Source organism: Bos grunniens, chromosome 4 (assembly GCF_055505025.1).
Source record: "Bos grunniens cultivar Pamir isolate PY7600 chromosome 4, Bosgru_T2T1.0, whole genome shotgun sequence".
NCBI classification, from domain to species: Eukaryota; Metazoa; Chordata; class Mammalia; order Artiodactyla; family Bovidae; genus Bos; species Bos grunniens.
This window is the reverse complement of record NC_141168.1, coordinates 96,418,465-96,428,461: the sequence shown is the minus strand read 5'-3', so window position 1 is coordinate 96,428,461 and position 9,997 is coordinate 96,418,465. Positions and strand designations below refer to the sequence as shown.

The 9,997-nt window shown below is 36.1% G+C and overlaps 1 protein-coding gene across 5 annotated transcripts in view; it reads right to left on the bottom strand.

Moving 5' to 3' along the window:
• AGMO (alkylglycerol monooxygenase) overlaps positions 1–9,997 on the bottom strand; it is a 438,246-nt gene that overhangs the window by 325,266 nt on the left and 102,983 nt on the right. The gene's annotated exons all lie outside the window — the stretch shown is intronic.

The following is a 9,997-nucleotide window of genomic DNA, read 5'->3' as shown; positions in this document are numbered from 1 at the left end:
AGCTCAGAGAATGAAAACAAACCCGAGAAACTCATACATTTTTGTTTACTAAGCTTTTGACTGTGTTTAAGTGAAAACTGATCAGACCCACAGAAGGTGGCACAAAAAAGAGTAGGCGGAGGCTTGGGGATGCTGGGGATCAGGTCTCTGGCACATCTGCGTAGTATTCCTGTTCTCACCCCAAGTCTTTCTCTTGCTCCTCAGTGCTCGTAGGGACAGCCAGATCAGATCTCCCCAGAGCAGTGAGTTATTACAGCGACCAAAGGGTGAAGAGGGTAAGAGATAGGTCTGTATACAATGACCTGTATCTGTGGCCAGGCGCTTTTAGCACGCTTCATCAATTTTCTCATGTTCCGCTGGGGTTTCTGGGGTGGTTTGTGCTGTGGTGACCAGGGAACGCTGCACAGTGTTAACAAATGCACATTGTAGCTCACTTCTTAAAGAACAACACAGATATTTCTCCAACTTTGATGGGAGGTATGGGAAAAATTGGAGTCTGATGGAGATTGATGACAGCCTTGGAAGAAAACTGAGATGATAAATTACTGGCTTCATACTCCTCACAAGGTACCCTCTGGATCACTACCAGGATTGTGTTACTCCTTTTTTTTTTTTTTTAATTGAGGTATAAATGATTGTAACATTGTTTTAGTTTCTGGTGTACAGTAAATTCATATATATGCATATTCTTTTTCATATTATTTACCATTATGGTTTATTACAGGACAGAGAATATAATTTCCTGGATTATTCAGTAGGACCTCTATTTTATATATAGTAGTTTATATCTGCTAATCCCAAACTCTTATTTCATCCCTTCTCTCTCCCCTTTCTTCTTTGGTAACCACAAGTTTGTTTCTGTGAGTCTGTTTCTGTTTCATAAATAAGCTTATCTGTATCACATTTTAGATTCCATGTATAAGTGTTACCATGATATTTGTCTTTCTCTATATGACTTACTTCACTCAGCATGATAATCTCCAGGTCCGTCCATGTTGCATCATTTCATTCTTTCTTTTATTTTTATGGCTGAGTAGTAATCCATATATGTACACACATACAGGCTTCCCTGGTGGCTCAGACAGTAAAGAATATGCCTGCAATGCAAGAGACCAGGGTTCCATCCCTGGGTAAGGAAGATCCCCTGAAGAAGTGAATAGCAACCCACTCCAGTATATTTGCCTGGAGAATCCCATAGACAGAGGAGCCAAGCAGGCTGTAATCCACAGGATTCCAAAGAGTTGGACATGACTTAGCAACTAACACTTTCACTTTCATCCACACACAGGTACCACAACTTCTCCATTCATTTGTCAATGGACATTTAGGTTGCTTCCATGCTTTGCCTATTTTAAATAGTGCTCCTATGAACTTAGGGGACTTCCCTGGTGGCTCAGATGGTAAAGCGTCTGTCTACAATGTGGGAGACCCAGATTTGAGCCCTGGGTTGGGAAGATCCCCTGGAGAATGAAATGGCAATCCACTCCAGTACTATTGCCTGGAAAATCCCATGGACAGAGGAGCCTGGTAGGCTACAGTCTATGGGGTCGCAAAGAGTCGGACATGACTGAGAGGAGTGCATGTATCTTTTCAAATTAGAGTTTTTCCCTGGATATATGCCCAGGAATGAGATTGCTGGATCATATATCAACTCTATTTTGAGTTTTTTAAGGCACCTCCATACTGTTTTCCATAGTGGCTACATCAATTTATATTCCTACCAACAGTGTAAGTCCTTTTTACAGTTCTTAGAAGGCAATAGCACCCCACTCCAGTACTCTTGCCTGGAAAATCCCATGGACGGAGGAGCCTGGTGGGCTACAGTCCATGGGGTCGCTAAAAGTCGGACACGACTGAGCGACTTCACTTTCACTTTTCACTTTCATGCATTGGAGAAGGAAATGGCAACCCACTCCAGTGTTCTTGCCTGGAGAATCCCAGGGACAGGGGAGCCTTGTGGGCTGCCGTCTATGGGATCACACAGAGTCGGACACGACTGAAGTGACTTAGCATAGCATAGCATAATCAAGGAAGAGTAATTTTTTTTTTTAATTTACAAACAAGGCTACATTCTCAGTGAAGCATGTTTCATTTCCTTGTATCAACTTTTCTGTGTGTGGGTGTATGTGTGTGTGTGTGTGTGTGTGTGTAGGACTTATTTGTGGCCCTAAGCAATGAAATATTCCAATGTTATTGGTTTGGTACAGAGACATTTTTTTGGGGTAGTCTTCTTAAGAGGAATTCAATTTTACTTAATTACATTTTTGCAATTTCTCTGTTTTGTAGGGTTAAAAAATGCTTATTGAAAGGAGTTATAAATTTAATATTCAGAATAGTATTACTGCAACACAACTGTTTTTCCTGCTATACCATGCAATCCATGCATTTGATTCTTGCTGTATCATTTGCAGAGAAATAAGTCACCTTTCATAGGTACAGAAGTGTTGCTACTCAATGTTTGCAAGCTTGGACTGTAAAATTGCTGGTTCAGTATCTAGACTCTGCCGCCCCACCTCAGTGGTCTCTAGGAACACCTCAACACATGGTCTTCAGACACTCAGGAATGTAATTTGGATTTAGGAGGCAGAATGTTGTTTCTAGAAAGTGATGTGGCCTATGTACAGTTTCATCCTGTGATACTGGATTTATGAAAAACACTTTCTCAGGAATTGAATTTAAAAAGTTTGAAAATGTGACAACATCTACTAAATATGAACACATGCAGATTTTGCTTGACAGAGCAAAACATGCATATGATTCTTGAATTTTTGTAAACCATTCTAAAGCAACACATAAGAGGAAAAAAATCAAGTTGAGTTTGTGAAAAGGAAAATAGAGACTGACAATATGTGGCAGTTAAAAAGAAATTGTGCTGTAACTAATTTAAGAAAAATGTAGCTACATTATAAGAACCCAAGTATAAATACACCCTGCATGTTAATAGTGATTTTATTGTCATGGCAAATAAAATGAACAATGCTCACTTTAGATTTTGGGGGGGAAAATATAGTCTTTTAAAATGTATATCTTATATTAAAAAATCAAGATGATTTTGATTAAAACATGTCCTTCATGGGGAAAATGTCTTACTCACTAGGGAAAAAAATGAACAAAATCGTTTTTCATGAAGTACCTGCTTGCTCTACATTCTTCTTTACAAAAATATATGCAAGGAAGACAAAAACAAAGAACCACTGATGAGAGTGTCTTTCTTTGCTGTCCTGTTTTCTTGACAACCACCAGGTACTTCCTCCATCCCTCCCATCCTCTGTGGAAGATCTGTCAAATCTCATTCAGCATAAATACATTAAGAAAAGTGTATTAATTCATTAAGAATTAATGAAAAGAACATGGAATTACTTTATTAGTAATTGCTCTAAAATTTATTCTACTCTATTATATTTAAAATAATAGATTAAAGTTTTTTTAATAAAGAATTTAAATAAAGTGTATTTTATGCTCCAATTTAGTTAAGACTGAAAATGATTGTAAAAAATAACAAAAATGGAAAAATATAAATAAGAAACAAAACAGAATCATTGACAACGAAATTATAAAAGGAGTTAAGAGACTAGCCATGGAATGGAACACAGATAAGTCAAAAGCCATATATGATGATACAAGCTTTTGACAAGAGCATTTTATGACCCCCTGTGCTGGCAAATTTAATTCAAGGGTTAAGTGAATATATTAAATTGAATAATGTACTTAAATTTGTAGAACTGAAAAGTATATATTTACTTTCATAATAAATTTGGTATTTGATCAATTGGACAATGGTTCTGTTTATATGGCATCTTCTTTGGGCAGTTTACTTAGATATACAATTACTTTTAAAAATATATTTTAAAAATACAAATTTTCCAAACACATAAGAATCAGTTCTCTCCTAAAATGCTATGAAAAATAATGAGAAAATTTACTATTCTATTTAAACATGTTTCTTAATCACAGCTTTTATCTTATATTTAAACTGTTTTTGCCAAATAATGTCAGATATTTGAAGGGAAAAAGTATATAAAATGGGCATAGCTTTCCAAAGTAATTAAAACTATATTCAGAGCTTTAAAAAATATTTGAAAACATTTAATAAATTCTTGGGAAGTCAATTTCAGTTAAAATGTATTTTTCACCTACAATGTGATTAGAACAGACACAGAATAGTACATTAGCTTCTGAGGATAATGGCCTAATAAATTAAAACTCTTTTAAAAAAAGAAGTAAAGAGCAAGAATTAAAATGCTAAGTCATCAGTGGTTTCTTCCCTTGATGATATACTTATAATTTCCCCTAAGATCTGCTTAGAATGAATCTCTGTTTCTAACAAGGGAAGGAAGCGGCATTTATTGCTGGCCCATACACAGGGAACAAGGCATAAAGCCACTAAGTTTATTGAAATGTGGAACACATTTATCCCAACTTCCAAAGGCTATTCAACTTCAGCTTCAGCTAAACAAAAGGTAGAAAATAGTTTTTGAATATCATACTCCTAGTGAATCCATTTAGCCTAGATTACTAAAGATGCTCTTTGGAACTGCAGTTTCCCAGGCAATTATTTTTTTAGTAGTTTGACTCATTGATCATTCCGAACAGGTACATACAGCCAGATATCTATTACAAAAGAGGAGGGCTTTTGTTTTGTTTTCATTTTGTTTTGCGGGGAAACATACTAAAAGGGAACCTGACATTTGTCATGCTCTCCATCTTCACGATAACATAGTTTGGTAATATCTGAAAATGACTATAAGCAACCAGACTCAACAAATTTTAAACAAGCCCATTCTTGACATTATTATATAACATAAACCTTGCTTTATCATCTGTTTGGCAAAGCATGGGAAATTACTGGGCTTGGATCTAACCTTAGAAAATCAAGAATCATATCACATACTTCATCTAAACTGCAAAGCACCTTAGTCGGTACATAATAAATATTTTAAAATTATTGAATTTGGATTCTCACTAGCTATTTCCGGGATAGTTGAAACTGCCAGCAGGAAGTATTACATCTTGACTTTCTTATGCCCAACTATAGGTATATAAAAACACCTTCTGTTGTGACCATTACACTATCAGTAAACAATAACAGAAATATAATTTGTGCTAATAATAATATTTAAAAATGGATATAAACAAATGACAATATTTGATAAACTGTGTGGTAAATTAGTTTATTAAAACTAAAGATTTCTAATCAAATTGAAGGGTTTGGGAAATAGTTACAATGTAACATTATCAGTTTATCCTCGCTTTCATTTGTAATAATTGATAAAATATACAGATTTCAACAAATTGTATACTGCGTCTTCAAACTGTGACCACTACTATAAAAAAGGTGAAGTGTGTAGTTTGTCATGATTATCTTTGAATTTAGGAAAAGCTCTGGAACATGTTCAACATAAATAAGTGAGAAACATTATTTTCATAATGGCCATAAAATAACCAAAAATAACCAATATTTATTATAAGATTGTGTAGAATTTTAGGAAGCCTTTCATTAGGGAAAGAAAACTCCAAATGACAATAAAAAAATGGTATAACTTTAAGAATTTTCCTTACTGCAGAAGAAAAAGAAGAACCTAACATTAAAACTGTTATTAGAAGCAGTTGAAAGCAGGCAGGAACTGAAGCTGTGCCTTGCAGTCTTGGCTATTGTTGTATTATTGCAGAGTCCCATAGGCAATCCTCACGTGTACAGTACATCCTGGATCTTTCGGTTCTTTTGTCCGCCCTCCAACCTGCACGGCCAGGAACCTTCAGCCAGGAAAGATTTATGGAGCTCCCACTAACAGGGTCAACCCTGTTTTATCACCAGAGGCCTTCTTCGTAAAAATAATAACATCCATCTATAGCTCTGTTGGGCCGGTTCTCTTGGCACCCACATTTTGTGTTTATCTTAACAACCAGTGTACACTCAAAGCCCCTGGTTGCAATGAGCTCGGTCATCAATTCTGCTGGGCACAGTAGCCCTGGCTCCTGTGGTTTGTCAACCCAATGTCATCTAAGGTAATGAATAGTTCAGAGTGTGTGTCCACTTCAAAAGGTTGATAGGGTTTGCAGTTTGAAGTGAAGATCATGAGTTTTAGGAAGAAGAATTTGCAACAAAGAAAGCAAACCTACTTCAGTATAATCATGAGTAAATGACCTCAGTTACAATGGTGACAATTTAAAATATTACAGAAAACTAACTGGAAGAAATCTAAAATATTAACAAAAAAATCATTTTTAGAACTGCTGCTACTCCATGCACGTGGCACTCAGAATTGAAAGATATCTAATTTGAGGGTATTTATCAACAAGTTATTTCAATGTAATCTTTGTTCTACCTTTAGAAGGCTTCCCTAAGCTATTTTAAAATATTAGATTTATATAAAAATAGTCTCCTGAGTTGTAAACATTACATACTTGTAGAGGAGCAAAACTCACTTTTAGCAATTTAGTACTTGGGATATTTTATGGATCAACTAAATTATTGTTTCTGAAATGTTGATAATTTATTTAAATCATTCCTTTTACTTGCTGGTAGTATAAATTTGTGAGATTTTACAAAATGTTTTGGGATTTCCTCTTGGAAAGGAATGTGCATAAAATCCAAAGAAATGTTCAATATTTTATTATAATTGCATAAAGTAGTTCTCTCAGAAAGATCGTTCTTAACAATCTTAATCCCCTGTGCTATGATGAGAGAGGCTTTTCATGGGTATTTGGCCAAAGGTTTTTTTCTAGAGTTAATACTCCCACTCTTCTTCCCTAAGTGTCTTGGGATTTTTAACATCCGCAACACAGACAGGAACTTGGTTTTATGCCTCAAGAAAAGAATGGATCTTTTTTCATATAATAATCTGCAGTGCAATTACTAATGAAAAAGTAATATTGTGCACCATAAACTGAACAATCTGCAAGGAACATTTTAGTAATAGACAATTCTAAATGCAGGGAGCATACGGAATTTAAATCAAGTAAAGGAGGAAACCAATACAAGAAAATAAAAAAGAATCCCACCATTTCTTATACGAAATGAATTAGGGAGAGGGGAATGGAATACGGTTGTCTGCCCCAGACTTTGAGCTCATCAGAAACTCAAGACTTAAAAAAAAAAAAAAAAAAAAAGTCTTATAATTTAAAAATCAGAATTTATAAGATGCTTGAAGACAGTTAAGTAAACACCTATATTGATGAAAGGAGTTATTAATGCTAGCTTAGTTCAGGAATCAATACTTTGGTAAGAATGTAAAATCCTGTACGAACAGGATTTTATGCCAGGAGGAGGGATAAAGGAGAATCCTGATGGTTCAGTGTCCCATCTGAAAACTCTAATTTGCTCAGTCTTATGGTTAGGTAGGATTACATGTATTTACTATTTCTTTTATTTCTCAGTCTGTTAATCAACAAAGATGAATCAAACAACGACTCTATGTCCAGGCCCTGGAATACACAGAAATAATGGAGAAAAAGTCCCTACCAACCAGAATCTCTTGATATAGCCAGGGGACAAACATATGAGCAAGTAATAATTTTTCAATGTCATGTGTGTGAAATAGAAAAATAAACTAAAGTGGGTATTATGAGATAAACAGTGCTAGGAACAGTCTCAATCCCACAGTGATCTTAACATCACTTGCTGAAGTGGTCTCACTGGTATTTATTCTATTTGCTTCCCATTAGTTATGAGACTGAAAATAAGTAAATTCACCCATGTCTGCTATTAAACACTTAAATATAATCCTTATTATGTGTCATATCACAAAGTAAGCACTATATATAATGTTCTAAAGAGCTGAACAATATTAACTTATTTTACTTCATCACACTAGTAACAAAAAATGAAGTACCATGTCTCAAGGCTACATTTAAACAGCACAGCCTAGGATGACATCTCAGAGGCAGATGGATTGCCTTATGACATGTTTTAAAGACAAGGCATTCATTCACTGATGCAAAAGTCACACTTCTGTATTTGTAAGAACCAAAGAGCACACCACAGGAAATCTAGAAGATGGAAACAAAAGAAGACTTCTCTCTTGGTGCTTTTTTTATATTTGGAGTAAATAAAAAATGTAAATCTTAAGAGAGGAATTAAATGGTCATTTTCTGGATCTTAGAATCAGAAAGACTAAATAAAACATATCATCTTTTTTGGGGGGGGCGGGGGAGGGGGCTATGCCATGTAGCTTGTGGGATTGTTGTTCTTCAACCAAATATTGAACCCAGACCCTTAGCAGTGAAAGCACAGTCCTAACCACTGGACCACCAGGGATGTTTCCAGTCTATTATCTTTCAGCTGGTTGGGGGAAGCAGAGATATTGTCCTGGCTTAATGCCAATTACTCTAGTTAGCCAAAGCTATGAATATTCGCACTACAGCTCTAGAACACATGATCTAGTCACTAAGACCTTTCATGGTGGCAACACTAACAGTGATGGTCTTCAAACATCATACTTCACTTTGCTGTACAATAAAAACTAACACAACATCGTAAAGCAACTCAACTCCAATACAAATTAATAAAAATAAATAAAAAATGAAACATCATATTCTGAAGCATTTCCTGCATTCCAAAGTGCTTTCAAAGAAAACATTTTATTTGATATTCATTCCAGGGTTGTAAATAGAGCTAGATGTGTTTATCACTTGGGGAAACTGAATCTCTGTGAAGTAAAATGACTGAATCTCTGTGAAGTGAGTGACTGTGACGTGAAATATTCAGCAAGAACTCGACTGTCAAAGACTAGTCCTTTTTCACATGCTGCTCCACACCAGGATAGTCTAGCTCCTCTCTAGAGATAAAACGGTTCTTCTACTGAGCTAACAAGATAGATAAATGCTACTTATGGATACCTGTAGAAGGTCCTTTTGAGGCCTGATCCAAGTAATAATTATTATGAATATGATGATCATTATTCACTCACTAGCAATGGAAATGTTCTGATTTTCTACAGATCTACAAAAGTTCTGTGGAGGCCAGAAATGGAATCATCCAGAATTGCAGTTTCCAAATTATTCCTTAGGTAACCCAGGCCCCTCACAGCTATACTTAATGTCTGTCTGATATCATACAAATTACTAACTCTGAAGGAGGAAACAGACAGAACAGGCTCCATCTTGAAAGCAGGACTCCATCTTGGGCCAGACTATGGACTTTGAGCTATATGCCCAGTATCTATGGAAATGACATACCAACCGGAAAACCAGACTCCCGGCAGGAAGAGCCCCAGGGCTCATACCGAGACTCTCCGTTGCCTAAAAGGATACCCTAATCATCTGTGTAACTGAATAGAATCGCACATTCTATTATGCTTATTGGCGTATGACCACAGGCCTATTGATAATTGTCCACTCACGGGTTAACTTTGATTCTATCTTTCTTTTCCTTTGTTCAGACTAGTTTCAGGGAATTTGGGGTGGTGGGTTTCGTACACTTAGGGTATATAAGGTTTTCACAAAAACTGGTCGGGGTCCTTGGCTAAGAGGAGACTCTGCCTTGGGCCCGCCGGTGTAATAAACTGCTCTCCACTCTCTGCATTGTCCTTCTGAGTGAGTTTGTTTCCTGGAACGCGTGGCTACAACAACTCAAACCACTCTCAGTTTCAAAGTTACATTGCACTACATTTCTTTCTAAGACATCCTGTCTTCGTGAAGTGGGATTTTCATAAAACACAAGTACCATGCCTAATGCAATATAGGAAAGGAAATGAGAGTGTTGGTGTACAATCTGATTCCCAGATCTGAGAAACTGTGCAGTGCCCAATAGACACACATATCCCATTAGGAAGTAATTGTGGTTGTTTAAGAATGAAATAAATGTCTTCCATTCATATATCTTACTTTTTCAAACAGCTACTAAGTTGTTAGGACATAAATACGTTTCAGCTGATTTGACCTAACTGCCTAATAAACAGAATGGCTGGCTATTTCTCCTAGCCTAGGGATGGTGTGAGAAAGTAACTGAGACACTAACATCATCTTAAGCCAAGACCTTTGGGAACTTCTGTTTAGA